The sequence below is a fragment of the Gorilla gorilla genome, chromosome 5 (genome assembly GCF_029281585.2).
Source record: "Gorilla gorilla gorilla isolate KB3781 chromosome 5, NHGRI_mGorGor1-v2.1_pri, whole genome shotgun sequence".
In the NCBI taxonomy this organism is placed as follows: domain Eukaryota; kingdom Metazoa; phylum Chordata; class Mammalia; order Primates; family Hominidae; genus Gorilla; species Gorilla gorilla.
The window spans coordinates 28,737,920-28,757,739 of record NC_073229.2 but is presented as its reverse complement, the minus strand read 5'-3'; the positions used below and the strand labels follow the sequence as shown (position 1 = coordinate 28,757,739).

At 43.4% G+C, this 19,820-nt stretch overlaps 1 protein-coding gene and 1 non-coding gene across 2 annotated transcripts in view; both read right to left on the bottom strand.

Annotated features, from left to right (window-relative positions):
• Positions 1-9,910: 9,910 nt before the first annotated feature.
• The window catches only part of LOC109027407 (uncharacterized), a 34,996-nt gene continuing 25,086 nt past the window's right edge, over positions 9,911-19,820 (bottom strand). The window contains exon 3 of the mRNA XM_063707284.1: positions 9,911-11,368. The gene's annotated coding sequence lies outside the window, so the exon portion shown is untranslated. The remainder of the gene's footprint in view (positions 11,369-19,820) is intronic.
• On the bottom strand, positions 9,943-10,041 carry LOC115935188 (small nucleolar RNA U13). The gene has a single exon (XR_004070888.1). It is a non-coding gene; the product is annotated as a small nucleolar RNA U13 (small nucleolar RNA).

Genomic DNA, 19,820 nt, shown 5'->3' with positions numbered 1-19,820 from the left:
TTTGTTCTCTGATGTAGCCTTATTACTAAAGGTAATATTTTCGCCTCCAAATGTCTTACTTCTTGTTTTCTCAGTTGAGCAGTGTTTTCTCTCAGCAATCCCATACTTCTTTTACGATAATTAAGAGGAGTCACGTCTCATTAGATCTGTATTAAAAGAGAGAGAAGCTATGGATTTACCATTTATGTATCACATAGGTGCTCGTCAGATTTCGATCCAAATGTTTTATCTCTAAAGCCTCACAAATTTTAGCCATTCGATCACTAAATATCGTGGGAAGAATATGCTAAATGTAGGGTGGATACAAGGTAAGACAGATTCCTGCCCTTGTGGAAAATCCAGTCCTACACCAAATATCTACCAAACACCTACACCTACTTCGTGCCATGCACTGTTTGCCAGTAGCAGTACAAAAATAAATATGTTCCCTGTTGTAAAATAGCCCAGTCTGGCTCAGTGTTTTTCAATGTTGACCCATCTGAGTGTGTCCGTAATTGGTAGGTTCTTGGTCTACACTGACTTCAAGAATGAAGCCACCAACCCTCACGGTTGAGTGTTATAGCTCTTAAAGTGGTGTGTCTGGAGTTTGTTCCTTCTGGTGTTTGGATGTGTTCAGACTTTCTTCCTTCTAGTGGGTTCATAGTCTCCCTAGCTCAGGAACAAAGCTGCAGACCTTCCCAGTGAGTGTTACAACTGTTAAAACACTGCGTCTGGAGTTGTTTGTTCCTCCCAGCGGGCTACGTGGTCTCACTGACTTCAGGAGTGAAGCCGCAGACTTTCGCAGTGAGTACTGCAGTTCATAAAAGCAGTATGGACCCAAAAAGTGAGCAGTAGCATAATTTATTGCAAATAGCAAAAGAACAAAGCTTCCCAAGTGGGGAAGGGGACAGAACCAGGTTGCCACTACTGGCTTCGGCAGCCTGCCTTTATTCTCTCATCTGGCCCCACCCACATCCTGCTGATTGGTAGAGCCGAGTGGTCTGTTTTGACAGGGCACTGATTGGTGCATTTACAATCCCTGAGCTGGACACAAAGGTTCTCCATGTCCCCACTAGGTTAGCTAGGTACAGAGTGTGGACACAAAGGTTCTCCAAAGCCCCACCAGAGTAGCTAGATACAGAGTGTCGATTGGTACATTCATAAACCCTGAGCTAGACACAGGGTGCTGATTGGTGTGTTTGCAAACCTTGAGCTAGATACAGAGTGCCGATTGGTGCATTTACAATCCCTGAGCTAGACATAAAGGTTCTCCAAGGCCCCACCAGAGTAGCTAGATACAGTGTCGATTGGTGTATTCACAAACCCTGAGCTAGACACAGGGTGCTGATTGGTGTATTTACAATCCCTGAGCTACGCATAAAGGTTCTCCACGTCCCCACCGGACTCAGGAGCCCAGCTGGCTTCACCCAGTGGATGCCGCACAGCGCTGCAGGTGGAGCTGCCTGCTAGTCCCGCCGTGCGCCCGCACTTCTCAGCCCTTTGTGGTGGTCGATGGGACTGGGCGCTGTGGAGCAGTGGGTGGCGCTCACTGGGGAGGCTCGGGCCGCACAGGAGCCCACGGAGGGGGTGGGAGGCTCAGGCATGGTGGGCTGCCGGTTCCGAGCCCTGCTCCGCGGGAAGGCAGCTAAGGCCCGCCGAGATATCGAGCGCAGCGCTGGTGGGCTGGCACTGCTGGGGGACCCAGTACACTTTCCGCAGCTGCTGGCCCGGGTGCTAAGTCCTTCATTGCCAGGGGCCGGCAGGGACGGCCGGCTGCTCCGAGTGCGGGGCCCGCCAAGCCCACGCCCACCCGAAGCTCCAGCTGGCCCGCAAGCGCCGTGCCCACCCCCGGTTACGGCTCCCGCCTCTCCCTCCACACCTCCCTGCAAGCTGAGGGAGCCGGCTCTGGCCTTGGCCCGCCCAGAAAGGGGCTCCCACAGTGCAGCGGTGGGCTGAAGGGCTCCTCAAGTGCCGCCAAAGTGGGAGCCCAGGCAGAGGAGGTGCCCAGAGCGAGCGAGGGCCGTGAGGACTGCCAGCACGCTGTCACCTCTCATGTGCATCCTGAAATTAATTCAGTGAGAGTCATGACTTGTACTTTAACGACTAGAATAGAATCTATAAATGTATATCACAACTAGTAAGGGCAAATACTACTCATGGAACTTTTATTTCAGTTATTTATGTATGTGGGTGTATGTATTAGTGGAGTGTGTGTGTGAACTGAGTTGCAATGCAAAATACATTCTTACCATGGGTTATAGTTTATAAAAAGACGAAAAATCCAGTCTAGCAAGAGGGAACCAGATGTGTATATATGTGACTTATTTATTTTTCCTTTTTGAGACAGAGTCTCTGTCATCCAGGCTGGAGTGCAGTGGCGTGATCTCGGCTCACTGCAACCTCTGCCTGCAAGGTTCAAGCGATTCTCCTGCCTCAGCCTCCCAAGTAGCTGGGACTATAGGCACGTGCCAACACGCGCAGCTAATTTTTGTATTTTTAGTAGAGACGGGGTTTCGCCACGTTGGCCAGGCTGGTCTCGAACTCGTGACCTCAGGTGGTCCACGTGCCGCGCCCTCCCAAAGAGCTAGGATTACAGGTGTGAGCCACCACGCCTGGCCGACTATTTTAAATATTACTTTACATGTATAACATAGGATTTTTCAGATGTGATTGAGGCTTAGTGACTCTAAAAAAATTTGTAGTGGGTAATGAGTTGAACTGACATCCAAACACAGGTCAGTATAACTTAAAATTTCGTTTCCATTGTACCACAGACAGGAAAAGATCTGGAGAAAGGAAAGATTGAGGGAAAAACCATGAGCAAATTCTTGAGGTCATGAGTACATTTGTGAGAGTGATGGTCAGGATGCCAAAGAGTCCATGGAAAAGATAACAGTTGCTTTCAGTTCTGAAAAATTTGGAGCTGAGGGAGACTATGGTGGTGAAGTTCCTGCTCTGCAATTCAGCTCTGGGTTTGAATTCTAACTAACTTGGTTGAATGACTTCATCTTTCTAAGCCTCTTACTAATGTTTAATACTAATAATAATACAATTGACCCTCAAACAACATAGGTTTGAACTGCACAGTTTCACTTATATAAGGGTTTTCTTCCACCTCTACCATTGCTGAGACAGCAAAACCAACCCCTGCTCTTCCTCCTCCTGAGCCTATTCAATGTATAGACTGCAAGGATGAAGACCTTTATGATGATCCACTTCCACTTAATGAATAGTAAATATATTTTCTAGTCCTTCTGATTTTCTTTTCTTTTTTTTATTTATTTATTATTTTTTTGAGACAGACCCTTACTCTGTCGCCCAGGCTGGAGTGCAGTGGTGCGATCTTGGCTCACTGCAACCTCTGACTCCTGGGTTCAAGTGATTCTCCTGCCTCAGCCTCCCAAGTAGCCGGGATTACAGGCACGCGCCACCACGCTCAGCTAATTTTTGTATTTTTAGTAGAGACGGGGTTTCACCGTGTTGGCCAGGATGGTCTCGATCTCCTGACCTCGTGGTCTATCTGCCTCAGCCTCGTAAAGTGCTGGGATTACAGGCGTGAGCCACCACGCCCAGCATGATTTTCTTAATAACATTTTCTTTTCTCTAGCTTACTTTTTTGTATAAATAACATAATAGCATATAATACAAATAACATACAAACTACATGTTAATTGACTGTTTATGTTATTTGTAAGGCTTCTAGTCATTCGTAGACAATATTAGTAGTTAAGTTTTTGGGAGGTCAAAAGTTATATACACGTTTTTCACTGCGTGGGGGGTTTAGCATCCCTACCCCCACCCTGTGTTGTTCAAGGGGCAACTGTAGTACCTTCTCCATGGAATCATTTTGAGAATGTAATGAGATGCTACATAGAAAGAGCTTACTTGGCACAGTGTCACCTGCACTTAGGATGTCTTCAATAAATGCATGCATCTTAATAACCTAATTTATATTTTTTTTATTTTTTTGAGACAGAGTCTCACTCTGTCATCCAGGCTGGAGTGCAGTGGTGCGATCTTGGCTCACTGCAACCTCTGCCTCCCAGGTTCAAGATTCTCCTGCCTCAGACTCCCAAGTAACCGGGACTACAGGTGCACGCCACCACACCCAGCTAATTTTTGTATGTTTTTGTAGAGATATGGTTTCACCATGTTAGTTAGGCTGGTCTCGAACTTCTGACCTCAAGTGACCCACCTGCCTCAGCTTCCCAAAGTGCTGGGATTACAGGTGTGAGTCAACACACCTGGCCCTAATTTATTTTAATATAAGGGAAGGAACTAGGTAGCAGGATTGCTTGCATTCAATTCATTTTTACTTGATTTGGAAAAGAGCCTGTCAGAATTCGATCAGAAAGCCAGAACCACCACAAGGGGCCTGGAATACAGGATTTATTGTAGGAGTTAAGTCTCAGGCAATTGTGGGAGCTGACAGAGCAGCCCAAGCAGGCTGTTGTTTCCATGCCTAGTGTTGAGCCTACAGTTGCTAAAACAGCAGTTGGGAAGGAAAGTCGGATGTGGACAAGGGTAAGGGCGACTGGAAACTGCAAGGGCAAACTAGGACCAACAAAGAGAACTAGACCCTGCAAAGACTAACTGGAACCAACATCCTCCTCTCCCCACTTCCAACCTTGATGCCATAGATAATGTGTAGAAGAAGCTTGTGCCCTTCACTATGGAACTGAGCATGCACTCAGTCCAGGAGTTGAAGAAACTGATGGGGGAGATCTGGCAGGAGCTGGAGTGTGTTCGTTTCCTAGGGCTGCCATAAGAAAGTACCAGAGAAACTGGGTGGCTTCCACCACAGAAAGTTAGTCTTTCACAGTTCAGAAAGCCAGGACTCCAAAAGCAAGGTATTGGCTGGGCCATGCTCCCTCTGAGGGCTCTAAGGGAGAGTCTTTTCCGCTTCTGGTGGCTGTGGCAATCCTTGGCCTTCCTTGGCCAATCTGCATCACTCCAATCTCTGCCTCCACCGTCACACAGCAGTCTTCCCTGCATGTCTGTGTAGCCGTGTCTTCACATGGCCTTCTTATAAGGACACTAGTCATGGGATTTAGGGCCTACCGTAATCCATTAGGACCTAATCTTAATATAACTAATTACAGTTGCAAAGACCCTATTACCAAATAAGGTCACATTCTGATGTTACTGGTGAATGTGAATTTTGACAGGACAACACTGCTCAATACAGTACATGGGGGAACTGTGTTTTGGGGTGCTTTCCCATACCTATGAGGTGAGCTAGCTGCAGAGCAGTGACAATATGCCTGCCCTTCACCAGTCACTAAAGCATAAAAAAAATGGCAGCTGCTTCATTTCAACCTCCCAAATATCATCCAACGTGTCTTTATTGGCCAACGCTGATCCAGAAACATAAAGGAAAGAAAATACTGGAAAATTCCAGTTTCACCAAATTATTATAGTACAGGGCCACTACACAGTGAGTCACTGATGACTCTCAAGTCAAAACGACTTGATGGGAACATTGTTTTAAAAATATTGATCTGGCAGTAAAGTGGAGGAGAGATCGGGGTAAGAAAAGATTGCAGATTCATTAAGAGATTGCTGGCATAGTCTAAGACAGTAGTCTCTAAATGTTTTTGATTATGCCTTTGGTAATCGTAGACTAAACAAATTGGACCAATTCTCTAGCTGAATCCAACTAAAAAGTCAGAATTAAAACAAAAATCTTTTTACAAACATCGGCTGGGCGCGGTAGCTCACTCCTGTAATCCCAGCACTTTGGGAGGCAGAGGCAGGTGGATCACCTGAGGCCAGGAGTTTGAGACCAGCCTAGCCAACATGGAGAAACCCCGTCTCTACTAAAAATACAAAAAATTAGCCAGGCGTGGTGGCAGGTGCCTGTAATCCCAGCTACTCAAGAGGCTGAGGCAGAATTGCTTGAACCCAAGAGGCGGAGGTTGCAGTGAGCCGAGATTGGGCCATTGCACTACAGCCTGGGCAACAAGAGTGAAACTCCATCTCAAAAAAAAAGTGAAAGAGTTAATGAGACAACGAGAAATAAGTGGGCCAAGATTGGGGAGAAGATAGAAATAGAAAATCTAAAACAAGAACCAGGTGTTTGGAGGCTCTTTTACCCAGGGAGGGCATTCAGAGGTCCTAAGATGAGGCTGAGCAGTGCTTTCCACAACTCTGGGTGACAAGGGCAAAGCTGGAGTTGTGGGACTGGAGTTCTGGAGAATCCCAGGCACAGAGAGCTCAGACCCCGAAGGGCCTCACCACAGGAATAAAGGGGCGGCTGAAAATACACCTGAAGCCTGGTTGGCTTTGACTGATCGGGCTGACCCAGAAAAGTTCAATTTCTGAAATTGGATTAGGGGAATCCTGGATTAGTGTAGCCTTAAGGCCTGGCAGAAACAAAGAAATAAGCTCATCATCCTAGGCCTCAAATGATTTCTACAAGCACCTTTTCAAACACAATTTCCAGCACATACTCAAGTATTTTTTTATTGTATGCCATTCTTAAGTTACAACAAAAAAATTTTGAGCACACACCTTTAATACATATTTGTTTACAAATTATCACACTTGTTACTTTATATTATGGAATGTACAGAAAAAGAAATGCTAGAGGATGAGATGAAGATAAATAAAATATTTAAGTTTTTTAAATTTTATTTTTGTATTGCAAGAAGTAGTTTCATTTGAGTTAAAATTATTTACAAAAGCCCAGAGACATACTTCATGAAATTCATACAAACTATTTTTTCCAGCTGTTAGCTTTGGCTCCAGAGATCACAGCTGTGAAATACTGTGTAAAATAAAAGTAGGACTGGATTCAGAAAAGTACTCTACTTTTCTAATTTCCAATGGGTAGTATTTTTAGAAATATTTACAATGGAAAAAAAAGGTTACTTTAAAACTTAGTTAATTTGCAAGTCACCTCAAGAACCTTAAAAGGTAGAATTCTCTGAATGTTAAAAACACACAAATGTGCTGCATTTGGTGAAGGTGATATCTCCCCCACCTAAAACTTTATTTTTAATAGTAGAGAAAATTTTTAATATCACTATGTTAGTCTGCCAGAACCACGAAGTACAAAGAACCACAAACTGAGTAGCTTAAAACAACAGGAGTTTATTCTGTCACTGTTGTAGGGGCTAGAAGTCCAAAATCAAGCTGCTAGGAGGGCCATGGACCCTCCGAAGGTTCTAGGAGAGGATTCTTCCTTGCCTCTACCAGTGTTGGATAGCCCCAGGTGTTCCCTGGCTAGTGGCAACATAAATGTACTCTTGGACTCCTCCTTACCTGGTCCTCTCCTCTATGTGTATCTGCCCTCTCCTCTTGTTATAGGGACACCAGTCATATAAGGGCCTACCGGCTGGGCACAGTAGCTCACGCCTGTAATCCCAGCACTTTGGGAGGCTGAGGCAGATGGATCATCTGAGGTCAGGAGTTCAAGACCAGCCTGGCCAATGGGTGAAACCCCCATCTCTACTAAAAATACAAAAATTAGCCGGGTGTGGTGGTGGCTGCTTGTAATTCCAGCTACTTGGGAGGCTGAGGCAGGAGAATCGCTTGAACCAGGGAGGCAGAGGGTTCAGTCAGTGGAGATCACGCCACTGCACTCCACCCTGGGAAACAGGAGTGGAATTCTGTCTCAAAAAAAAAAAAAAAAAAAACCTTATGACCTCATCTTAATTTAACTAATTATGTCTGCAATGACCCTATTTCCAAATACGAACTGAGGATAAGGATTTCAACTTAACTTTCTGTGAGACATAATTCAATCCATAACAATCACCAAATAGTCTTCATTACTTCAAAAAATCTTTTGAAAATGATTAATACTTTGAGGTTTAGCAGTTCAATGACCTATATTCACTTTATCTTAATACTTAATTTTAATATTTGTCATAATTTAAAAAAATACCTATGACATAATAAGAAATATATATTTGGTCTCTGTCTCCAGTTCTTGACACAGAGCTCCTAAAACTCTTGTAGTTTCCTGAGCAATAAGAGTACTAAGAGCATCTTTTATTCTAATATTTGGTCCTCAACTCTGTGATATGGTTTGGATCTGTGTCCCCACCCAAATCTCATGGCGAATTGTAATCCCTAGTGTTGGGGGTGGGGCCTGGTGGGAGGTGACTGGACCATGGGGGCAGATTTCTCATGAATGGTTTAGCACCATCCTCTTAGTACTGTTCTCACAATAATAAGTCCTCTCAAGATCTGGTTGTTTAAAAGTGTGTAGCGTCTCCCCTCTGTCTTGCTCCTGCTCCGGGCATGTGAGATGCCTCACTACCGCTTTGTCTTCCGTCATAATTGGAAGCTTCCTGAGGCCTCCCGAGGAGCAGAAGCCCCTATGCTTCCTGGCAGCCTGCAGAACTGTGAGCCAACGAAACCTCCTTTCTTTATAAATTACCCAGTCTCAGGTATTTCTTTATAGCAATGTGAGAATGGACTAATACACTCTGGTTCCTGAGACAGAGGTCCCAAATCCTTTGAAAATTCTTGGGATGTCCAAAAGACGACGGGAATGTCTTTTGTTCTAGCCAGGCAACTGGCTGAATGAAGCTCCTGAATGGAGCTGGTCACCAGAAAGACGAAGCCATGATTAGAAGCTTGGAATTTTCAGCCCCACCCCACATCCTCTGGGGAAGAGAGAGGGACTAGTGACTGAATTAATAATCAGTCATGCTTCCATGATGAAGCTTCCACTAAATCACTAAACTACCAGATTCAGAAAGCTTCTGGGTTGGTGAGTACAACCATGTGCTGGGAGGTTGGCGCATATCAACTCCATGGGGACAGAAGCTCCTGTGCTTGGGACCTTGCTCTATGTACCTCTTCATCTGGCTGTTCATTTGTATCTTCTATCATATTCTCTATAATAAACCAGTCAATGAAGGTAAAATGTTTCCCTGAGTTCTCTGAGCTGTTCTGACAACTTACGGAGCACGAGGAGAGGATGGTGGAGAGCCCTGATGTACAGATTTATAGCTGATTGTTCAGACATACAGGAGGCCCAGATCTGGCACTGGAATCTGAATGGACCCATAACCCGTGGGGGCTGCACTAACTCTGGATAGTTAGTGTCAGAAATGAATTGCAGGGCTGGGTGCAGTGGCTCACGCCTGTACTTTGGGAGGCCAAGGCAGGAGGATCACCTGAGGTCAGGAGTTCAAGACCATCCTGGCCAACATGGCAAAACCCCGTCTCTACTAAAAACACTAAAATTAGCTGGGCATGGTGGTGGGCACCTGTAATCCCATCTACTTGGGAGGCTGAGGCAGGGGAATCATTTGAACCCCAGAGGCAGAGTTTGCAGTGAACTGAGATTGTGCCACTGCACTCCAGCCTGGGCCACAGATTGAGACTCCATCTCAAAAAAAAAAAAAGGAAATGAACTGTAGGACACTCAGTTTGTGTATAGAGGGTCGGAGAATTGGTTCTTGTGGACACACACTCCCACATTTGGTGTCAGCAGTGTGGTGAGAAATCATTTTTCTTTAATATCTCAAAAAGATGAAGAATTCCAAATGAAAGCAGTGCCCCTCTGACTGACTTTTGTCTTTTTCTTTTCTTTTTTTAGACAGGGTCTCGCTCTGTTGCCCAGGCTGGAGTGCAGTGGTGTGATCACGGCTCACCATGGCCCCAAACTCCTGGGCTCAGGCGATCCTCCCACCTCAACCTCCCAAGTAGCCAGGACTACAGGCTAATTTTTTTAAGTTTTAATTTTTGTGGAGGCAGAGGCTCACTATGTTATCCAGGCTTCTGACTGACTTTTGAATTGTGACACACATTTTTTTCAATCTCATCCACTTACTGTACAAAGATTTTTCTTGAAATTCGGCTAGCAAATTTCCATCTTTACTGTTACTTAGTTGTTCTTGAACACTAAATGGAATATGTTACATTTTTATTGTTTTTATAAATAAGTTAGAAATCCACAGAAACTCTGCTTAGCAAATTTTTATTTTTTATTTTTATTGTTCACATCAGGCAGGTAATGTGCCAATGACAAGGCTCAAGGGAGGCATATCTCACATGTGGACGTGAAAACTCAATCATCAAGCTTATGAACCACAAAAGGATCTAGAAAAGTTTTAAACATATGACACAATTCTGTGTCCATGCTTGTGTGCAAATAGGTCACACTGTTGTATAACTTTTTGACTTAAAATCATCTAACAGTGGAAATACTTTCCAACATTCTTTTTTCAAAACACTCTCTCAACTTCATGAACATAATGAAGGGAACAACACACACTGGGGCCTATTTGAGGGTGGAGGGTGGGAGGAGAGAGAGGAGGAGAAAAAGCAACTATTGGGTACTAGGCTTAGTACCTGGGTGAGGAAATTATCTGTACAACAAACCCCTGTGACATGAGTTTACCTATATAACAAACCTGCATATGTACCCCCAAACCTAAAACAAAAGTTAAAAAACAAAACAAAAAACCAAAATCCAAAATACTCTCTCCATAGGGTGCAATATTTCTAAAGCAACTATTTTCTCATTTGTTGTTATGACATTCTTTTTATCTTGAGGAAACATATGAAATGAGGTTATTTTTCCAAAAACATCTGTTACATGGTATGCTATAGAGACTCACTCTATCTTTTTGTCGCAGAAAGCGTCAGTGTCTTAGTTTAGTTCCAGCTGCTTTAACAAAATGCTATCGACTGGGTAGCTTATAATTAACAGAAATTGATTTCTCAGAGTTCTGGAGGCTGGGAAATTCAAGATCAAGTTGCCAGAAGAGTGGGTGTCTGGTGGTAAGCGCCCACTTCCTAGTTCACAGATGGCACCTTCTCACTATGTCCTCACATGGTGGAAGGGCAAGGCAGCTCTCTGGACACTAATCCCATTGATGAAGGTTACACCCTCATGACCTATAGTCCCTCCCCCAAAGGCCCCACTTCCTAATGCCATCACATTGGGAATTAAGTTTCAACATATGAATTTTGGAGAACACTGACATTTAGAACGTAGCTGTCAGCCAATTCTGTATCCTCATCTTCTGGGATGAACGCTGTGATCCATCACCCAGTGCATTCCCCCTGTGATGTTGGTCTTGTCGCTCCAGGTGTAGGGAGTGCTGGCGGGCATTTCAGGGACTGTCTTGGCCACACCCCTTCCTGGGGTGGACATCCAGTGACTATCCCATGCAGGAATATAAAGAACTGGCCATCTCAGACCAACTCAGGACAACTCTGAAGGGCCATTCTAGCTCCAGAGCTCCTGTGGGTTCAGCCAAGAATCCTGGCCTGAAATGCATCTCAACTTCTGTCCTTCTGTTCGATTTCTTCTTCCTCCTTCCTTCTATGGGTGTTGAAACCAAGGATGAGCCCTAATAATCATCCTGCAGAATGTGTGTCAGAATTTTCTTCCCAGGAATCTAACTTAGGACACTTTCATCTAAAAGAAATAAAAAATACGTGTAACTTATCTTTAAATACTTTGCCAAGAAAAAAGCTGGAAAACTCCTGGTGGTAAGAAACGGTTTGCCTGGCCATTTTAGTGATGGCCTGTTATTTTAAAATCTTGCTTTTACAAAATTAGGCCCATTGAAAACAACTCATAGCAAGGACACAGCAAAACAGAGTGACACACTGACAGTGCAACTCCTACCATGCCCTCAGGATACTTCCTATTATTCTATTTGACATGTGAACATGGAACATAAGAGACAAATTGAGGACCCAGTGTCTATCTTTATAGCAAATATTAAGAAAGCTTAATTTCTTACCTTTTAACATAAATACATATACTTTCTCATATTTTCTTTCTATGTCCTCAATGTACAGCATTATATTGCAAAGTCTACTCATCTAGGCAAAAGCCACAAGAAGTGAATGTAAGGAAGGCAGATGGGCACAACCCAGTGGGGCCAGGACTTATGAGCTGTCTGTGCTGCTGAGGACATGGGAAGAGCCAATGATAACTTCTAGATTGCTAGCTCGAGTGACTGAATGAAAGTCAGTGCCCTGAAATCTTTGACTTGGGGAGAGGAGCAAGGTGGCATTTGCCAGGCCGGATTTGGAGCGTGATGGTGGAACATCTGGATACAGGAGTTCAGTGGGAGGGTTCCAGTGTATGTATGTACGAGGGGCAATCAGGAGAGCTGCCAGGACTCAAGTGGCCATCTGCAAGTTAAAGCAAGGAAGTGATGAGAGTATAAAGAGAGAAGATGATAAGCCCAAAGTAATATTTTTAATAGATGAGGCCTAGCAGTAGTATTGAGGATATGCTGGAAAGGCCTCAGGTCTCAAGGCAGCCTATAGGAGGCTGTAGAGATGCAAATGTGGGCTAATGAAGTCCTGGGCAAGGGCACAGGGAGGGTGGAAGGGTGGGAAGGAGAGGATGTGTTTGGGCAAGCTTTACGACTAACAGGAGTAGGGAGCCAGGGAGAGGAGGGAGTTCATGTTTTCCTTTTAGACCTTATTTGGAAAAATACCTTTATTTTAAATACTCTGTGCCTTACTCCCATTCTGACGTTATGAAAATCCACATACGTATGAAGCATTTATGGTTCAAGTTTTAGAAGTGGTTAAGCTGCAGTTAGGCACTGAACACACACCAGTTTCCTATGGCAATTTAGATGACTAACTATAGTAATAGATTTTTACCTACACAGACAGCAATGACATGTCATAAGCAAGAAGGCAAGTATGACTGATTCTCACTTCCTTCTGTGGTGTAATCATTCCTATGACAGGTAGAATATTTGGTCCTAGACCATGTTTATAAAAGTTTATATTGTAGCTGTTTAGGTTCACTTGTTAGTTTTTTGGGGGAAAGTTAACCAATTTAGAACTTTGAAAGGGTATCTATACTATTATTTTCACAATTTAATAGGTAAAACATTTGAAAAAATGGATACCGTATTTCCTTCCTTTAGCAGCGGAATCTATCTTTTTCTAAACTTCTATAAGCACTTTCCACTGACCTCCCCCCACCCCAAAAATGAGTAACAACAAGAAAGTAAGGCCACCATGCAAAAAAATACAAAATTTCTCAAACATGTCATATTTCTTTGGTGTTACACAGAATGGAGCCTGCATCCTTCCATTTAAACAACAAAAGCCCTGATTGTTACATTCCCACAGAAATGTGACATTTTACTGGATCTTCATTTTCTAGTACAAAATGTAAATTTCTGGTAGAATGTTTATTCCCTCAGTATAGTTTTAGAATGTTAATCAGTTGGATAACTAAGTTATTGCAGGCCTGCTTGAATCAGGACTGAGGGGAAATTGCATTTTGGATTAACAAAAACACCTTTATTGGACTTAATATTTATTGTAGCTCAATATCAAGACACTGGTTTAGAAGTACTTATTAATATAACACTACTTTTCTACTTTGTCATGAAATTGGAGTTAGGTTCAAACTTTACATTGTAATTTAAGTCCAGCTAACAGTAGCTAATAACATTCCTGCTGCACTTGTCTACAATGTTAACTCATTCAATCTTCACCTCAATTCTGTTAGGTGGGAACTACAGGCTGACCATTCCTAATTCAAAATTCCAAAAGTTTTGAGCACTGATATAACACCACAAGCAGAAAATTTCACACTTGACCTTGTGTACACAAACTTTGTTTAATGTACGAAATTATATAAAATGTTGTATAAAATTACCTTCAAGCTATGTGTATGAGGTATATATGAAACATAACTTTATGTTTAGACCTGGGTCCCATCCCCAAGATATCTCATTATGTATATGCAAATATTCCAAAATTTAAAAAAAATCTGAAATTCTAAATACTTCTGGTCCCAAGCATTTTGGAAAAGGGATACTCAACTAGTATTATTATTCCCATTTTATAGATGAGGAAAGTGAGGCATGTAAGGTTAAGTAAGTAGACCAAAATTATACAGCTAGTATGTGGGATGGCCAGGATGCTGACCAGACAGCCTGCCATCAGTCCATGCTCTTAACCACGCTGCTCTACTGCCTGCTTAAGTGAGAGTTAAGTAGTTTTGAGGGAAAAAATACTCCAGCTTGCCTTTATAAAATTCCAGAGATCAAACATGTAGTTATATTGTAGATTAGGGGGAAAATAAGTGGTATCTATAATAAAAAGTGCTCCTGGAAGACATAGCAAGCAGGTCTTTTCTGCCATCCAGCCTACCCTGGAATCCCACTTTTCAATATTCCATTTCACACAATAAAAACGCATGTAATCCTAGCACTTTGAGAGGCCGAGGTGAGCGGTTTCCCTGAGCTCAGGAGTTTGAGACCAGCCTGGGCAACACAGTGAAACCCCGTCTCTACTAAAATACAAAAAATTAGCCTGGCGTGGCATCATGCGCCTGTAGTCCCAGCTACTTGGGAGGCTGAGGCAGGAGAATTGCTTAAACCCAGGAGGCGGAGATTGCAGTGAGCCGAGATCGTGCCACTGCACTCTAGCCCGGGCAACAGAGCAAGACGCATCTCCCAAAAAAAAAAAAAAAAAAAAAAAGACAAATGAATGCTTTAGGAATCTAAATGCAATACAGTCTTATGACATTTTGCCAATGAATAGTGATTTTTTTTTAAAAAAGATGAAAGCTGAAAAGGTCATCCAGTTCCAGTTTTGCAAACTGCAGGCTGCCATGCACTTGTGAAAAGCATTTTAAAAAATAGATTGCAGGCTAGGTGCGGTGGCTCACGCCTGTAATCCCAGCACCCTGGGAGGCCGAGGCAGGTGAATCACCTGAGATCAGGAGTTTGAGACCAGCCTGACCAACATGGAGAAACCCCATCTCTACTAAAAATACAAAGTAAGCCAGGCATGGTGGCACATGCCTGTAATCCCAGCTACTCAGAAGGCTGAGGTGGGAGAATTGCTTGAACCTGGGAGGTGGAGGTTGCAGTGAGCCGAGACTGCACTATTGCACTCCAGCCTGGGCAATAAGAGCGAAACTCCGGCTCAAAAAAAAAAAAAAAAAAGGATTGTATAGAATGAATGTTATCAGAGTACATATTGATATTGTTTTATTTGTGACACTTTTATTTATGTGCAAGATCATAACCTAAAATATGTTTCTCACTGTGGGTCACAAACAAAAACTTTGATATCTACTGATCTAGCCCACATTCATCTTCCAATAAGAGAGATGAGGACTGAATCTTCACTCAACAATGGCTTGTCCACTGGATTTTAAGCGCATCCGTAAAAATTCAATCCTCACACTTATCACTTACTTTGAAAGTTTTTATTGCCTTAGAGAAAATTCTGGGTTATATTTCATATAAAATTCTGGGTTATATTTAATACTGTTACTTACCTTTTTAATTCATTGCCTTGAAATGTCCTATTTTGTTATCACCTGAAACTATATAGTTTAAACTATAAGTGATTTATGGGTGAATACTTCCAAAAGGTAGAAAGTTTTTCAAGCAAAACAACTGCAACAGAATTAAAAAGGATTACCAGAAATCATCCAGTCCCTTGCTATTCAAAGTGTGGGCCACAGACATGCAGAATCGGCACCACCTGAAGCAGAAACTCAGGTTGCACTCCACGCCTACTCAGTCAGAATCCGTGTTTTCACAAGATCCCCAGCTCATACTTATGCACTGACCTCAGCTTTGTCCTCCTTACAAGTCAGGACTTTTGGTATCAGCAGCGGGAATAATGTTCATCAAGTTAGATTTCATAGAACTTCCCCCAAACTAGAAAATGGCAAAAGAGAATAGTGAGTACACATTATATCTTGTCTTACATTTTGAGAGATATTCATATGTGTGTATCTATCTGTCTATATGTAGATATACACATATGTATACACACACACCAACTAGTTTATCTGTTCATGCCTATTTCATATCTGTTTTTCCAGTCCTTAGTGTAAATGTGTGAGAAAAACAGAAGTTGTCTGAAGCAAGCCTTCAGCTTTAGATCAACATGTGTATTAGTTCATTTTCTTTTTTTTTTTTTTTTTTTTTTGAGTCTCGCTCTGTCGCCCAGGCTGGAGTGCAGTGGCGTGATCTCGGCTCACTGCAAGCTCCGCCTCCCGGGTTCACGCCATTCTCCCGCCTCAGCCTCGCAAGTAGCTGGGACTACGGGCGCCCACCACCACGCTCGGCTAATTTTGTTTTTGTATTTTAAGTAGAGATGGGGTTTCACCCTGTTAGCCAGGATGGTCTCAGCTAGTCTCAGTCTCCAGACCTCGTGATCCGCCCGCCTCGGCCTCCCAAAGTGCTGGGATTACAGGCGTGAGCCACCGCGCCCAGCCTATTAGTTCGTTTTCATGCAGCTTATAAAGACATACCTGAGACTGGGCAATTTACAAAAGAAAGAGGTTTAATGGACTCACAGTTCCACACGGCTGAGGAGGCCTCACAATCATGGTGGAAGGTGAAAGGTGCATCTCACATGGTGGCAGACAAGGAAGAGGGCTTGTGCAGGAAAACTCCCCTTTATAAAACCATCAGATCCTGGCTAGGCATGGTGGCTCATGCCTGTAATCCCAGCACTTTGGGGGAGACTGAGGTGGGAGGATCATTCGAGGTCAGGAGTTCGACACCGGCCTGGCTAACATGGTGAAACCCTATTTCTACTAAAAATACAAAAAATTAGCCAGGCACGGTGGCATGTGTCTGTAATCACAGCTACTCAGGAATCTGAAGCAGGAGAATTGCTTGAACCCAGGAGGCGGAGGTTGCAGTGAGCCGAGGTTGCGCCACTGCACTCCAGTTGGGGAACAAGAGCCAAGCTTCATCTCAAAAAAAAAGAAAAAGAAAAAAAAAACCATCAGCTCTTGTGAGCCTTATTCACTATCATGAGAATAGTAAGGGAAAGACCCACCCCCGTGATTCAATTACCTCCCACCAGGTCCTTCCCACAACACGTGGAAATTGCGGGAGCTACAATTCAAGATGAGATTTGGGTGGGAACACAGCCAAACCATGTCAGCATGGTTATTTATATGGTCATCCTCTGGTCACCTCACTTACTACTCACACTTTTCACCTATTTGCCTACCCACTCCAACTCACCTCCCTATTCCTTCCCACCTCCCTTCCCTTTCTCTGTCTACTTTCTAGTGTGTTCTCTCTCAACCCAAGCAAAGCATTAACTTCTTGCCCATTCTGTTCTTAGAAGTGTGCCTCTACATGTATTTGTGTGTATGAATGTATCCTTATTAATTTGGAACTATGAGAGATCTAATGAAATTTATAGTATAATGAAATGTAATGATGAATTCACTTCAAAGTGCACTACTGAGTTCAAAGCAATGATCTAGGAAATACCAGGGGTCGGGGGAGGCCGGAGGGAGGAAAGAAGACATTATATCCCTTTTATATTTTTTACAATCTCATGGTGCAGAGAAGTATGAGATGTCTTATGTAGAAATGCAGATGCTATGTTATGGAAGTGTAGAAGAAGTAGAAGCAGAATTCATGTTGAGTGGGGATGAAAAAAGAGAAAGCTTCCCAAAGGATGTGGTCTTGCATTGGTATTTTAAGAATAAATGGCATTTCCAGCTGGGTACAGCGTCTCACACCTGTAATCCCAGCACTTTGGGAGGCCGAGGCTAGTGGATCACTTGAGGTCAGGAGTTCAAGACCAGCCTGGCCAACATGGTGAAACCCTGTCTCTAATAAAAATACAAAAATCAGCCGGGCATGGTGGCGGGTGCCTGTAATCCCAGCTACTCGGGAGGCTGAGGCAGGAGAATCGCTTGAGCCTGGGAGGTGGAGGTTGAAGTGAACTGAGACCATGCCACTGCACTCCAGTCTGGGCAACGGAGTGAGACTCTGTATCAAAAAAAATAATAATAATAAATAAATAAATGGCATTTCCATAGATGGAGAAAGGAGAAGTGAGAAAAAGAAAAGGCATTTCAAGTGAGCATGGTACACGTTCTCAGGAAACAATCAGTATCACAGAGCACGTGAGGATGAAATTGAAAAAACAGACAGAGCCCACTTAGAGAAACTTACATGTCATGCTTGGGCACTAGGTTCAATTGTAGAGTAAAGGGAACCCAGTCTTATTATATCCAACCAGTTATTTCTTCTCCCAAACACAGCAAGAGCAATTTTGTTTTGAAATGCAGAGCTGAGAATGTATTGCCTATCCCATCTACCCTGCCTTCCATCGGCCTCTTTTTACCAGCTCCCACTTTCTAAAGTAAAATAGCAACACTCCCCCTGATCTCCTTACTATGGAATCTTCCTTGTCTTTCACTTATCCTTTCTGGATGCAGAGTGGTGCACCTGCTGCTTTCTGTGTGTGCAATGCTCCTCCTCCACCAGCCTACCCCTCTCTTCAGCTGGTTAGCACCGTCCACCAAGTTCAGGTCATCTCAGCCCAAATATTGCTTTCTAACCTAGCTGGCTAAATTAGGTTAACATATTCATATAAATAAGATATTCACATAGAGTACCCTTTCAAAACACATATCACAGTTCATAATTTTTTTTTTTTTTATTTTTTGTGACAGGGTCTCCCTCTGTTGCCCAAGCTGGAGTGCAGTGACGCAATCTCAGCTCACTGCAACCTCCGCCTCCCAGGTTCAAGCAATTCTTGTCCCTCAGCCTCCGGAGTAGCTGGAATTACAGGCACATGCCATCACACTCAGCTAATTTTTGTATTTTTAGAAGAGATGGGTTTCACCATGTTGGTCAGGTTGGTCTCAAACTCCTGACCTCAAGTGATCCACACCTGCCTCCCAGCCTCCCAAAGTGCTGGGATTATAGGGTGTGAGCCACCGTGCCCGGCCTACAGTTCATAATTAAATACTAACCTCTTCATTTGGTGAAAGTCTGTTCTCCAATAAGACCATAAACTCCCTAAAGACAGAGATATTTTATGGTTTGGATGTCTCCTCCAAAAGTCACATTGAAATTTAATTGCCACCGTAACAGTATTAAGAGGTGGGACCTTTAAGAGGTGATAGAGGCTCTGCCCTCATAAATAGATTAATGCCATTCCCTTGGGAGTGGGTTAGGAGTGAGTTCCAGATAAAATGAGTTTGACCCCCTTTCCTCTGCTCTCTCATGGTCTCTTGCCCTTCCAGCTTCCACTGTGGGTGACACAGCAAGAAAGCGCTTATCAGATGATAAGCCCCTCGACCTTAAACTCCCTAGCCTCCAGAGCCATAAAAAATACATTTCTTTTCCTTATCAATGACCCAAACTGTGGTATTCAGTTATAGGAGCATAAAACAGACTAAGATAGGAGATAATGTGTTTAGCTTAAAATGGGATTCCCACCACTTAACACTTTGTCTGTCACATGGTTTGCTGAATGAATGAGTAGGAATCACATAATTTGGACTGGGATTTGGCAGATGAATCAGAAGAGACTGGAGGCTATAAGTGTGCTTGCTCACAAGAATATATGGTGGGGAGGCTGTGTTGAAGAAAGGCATAGTATTACAAATTTCTTATTTCTTTTTTTTTTTTTTTTTTTTTTTTTTTAGAGACGGAGTCTCACTCTGTCGCCCTCAGGCTGGAGTGCAGTGGCGAGATCTTGGCTCAGTGCAAGCTCCGCCTCCCAAGTTCATGCCATTCTCCTGCCTCAGCCTCCCGAGTAGCTGGGATTACAGGTGCCTGCCACCATGCCCAGCTAATTTTTGTATTTTTAGTAGAGAAAGGGTTTCACTGTGTTAGCCAGGATGGTCTCGATCTCCTGACCTCGTGATCCGCCTGCCTTGGCCTCCCAAAGTGCTGGGATTACAGGCATGAGCCACCGCACCTGGCCTACAAATTTCTCATTTTCATTAAGCCCATTTCTACTTTTTCCATGTGTAAATTATACACACATTAATGACTATATGTGCATGTATATGTCTTTCTAGGGGATCTGCAGGAGACAAGTACCACTGGTGCATGGATAGTTTGTCAGAAGGCCATTTGCTTAAAGGA